Below are 1,508 nucleotides of genomic sequence, written 5' to 3' on the forward strand. Positions count from 1 at the left end.
CAAACATTTCTCACATATTTTCCTACAGCAGTTCTTTAAAATCTCTTAACAAGATTGGTATGTCAACCACTTGTTAAGTCTAAACCATCAAAATATGCAATCCCATACCTAAACAGTGATTAGAGTTGATTTGATGGGCTATTGCCCGCTAGTTATAGACCGTTGTCTCCTAACCAAGGACTTTTGTCCCATAAGTTTGTTAGCTGAAAACCCTATACTAAGAATCAACTGAGAATCAACATTTACTTGATTAGAATTGATTAGATAGGCTTTTGCCTGTTTAGCTGTGGGCTGTTGCCTCCTAGCTAAAGACTTTTGTCCCATAAGTTTAAAAAGCCCTGTCTAAAAATAAAAGGAGAATCAAGATTTCTAACCCTCTACACCTAGCTTTATTGTGGCCCTAACCACCTTGTTTCTGGGCCATACTGTGTGGTATAGCCCTAGATGGTTCAATTTCTAGTACGAATTCCCATTTCTTTTCCTCCTTATGTGTTCACTATCCTGGTGGTTCTCAAATAAGATAAGTAGTAAAGAAAGTATTGAGAATCATAAAAGCAATCATATTAATGTGGGTAATAAGCCAAGAGAGACTGATTACCTGTTGCACCCACAGGCACACAGCCCATGTGGGACTTCTTTCCACCACATTTGTGTTTTCAGGGAGAATTACAGTGACCAAGGTAGTGAAATTTTGTTGTTTCTAGAGAACGTGTTTGGTGTATAAAAATAAGACAAAAAAGCAACCTGCTTTGGGGATATTATTTGACGTACCGGAACACCTTTCTGTTATCTTCTGGATGGTTTTGTTTTTATGCCTCTTGTATGGTGCCTTGGTGTCTGGTGATGCTCGTGGCAGTGAGTTTGTCAGGAAGCTCATTGTTTTACAGATGGAAAGTTTTTTCCCTATAGAAGTAATGCAGATATTCAATCCTGTCAATGGCCAATTGGCAGAACTCAGCCTGTGAGTGAAGGTCAGAGTGCATCCATGCTCAAGGGCATGCTCGTCTCTCAGCGACCCAGGACTTTCACCCCGTCAACTGTCAGGGTAGGAGTTATCACCTGACCTCTCAACTTATTGCTGCAGGTGGTTGGAGTGCTGAATCTGATCTGAATTTTATCCCAAATAGTCTCAAAGAGCTATTAATAGGGCTGCCTTGTATGAATTCTGATGTTTATGTGTTCTTTGTGCACTTACAATATTTTAAAGATAATTCTAAGCACTTGAACTCTAAATGTATACAGGAATTGGCAAATCTAATTTGAAATGTGTCATCACATCATGTTTGAAATAATTATTTTAATTGCTGTTAAATTTGAGGAGACGAGTGGAAATGCCTTGCAAATTTTAATTAAATTGGAGTCTTTTTATTTCCATTGACCTTTAAAGTTACCATAGATTAAACTATTGGAGACAATTTTGAATTGGTATGCCTCTCCAATTTTTTTCTTTTTTGTCTTTTTCGTGACCGGTAAGGGGATCGCAACCCTTGGTGTGGTGTCGCCTGCAC

This window comes from Galeopterus variegatus, unplaced genomic scaffold (genome assembly GCF_000696425.1).
Source record: "Galeopterus variegatus unplaced genomic scaffold, G_variegatus-3.0.2 Scaffold7353, whole genome shotgun sequence".
Classification (NCBI taxonomy): domain Eukaryota; kingdom Metazoa; phylum Chordata; class Mammalia; order Dermoptera; family Cynocephalidae; genus Galeopterus; species Galeopterus variegatus.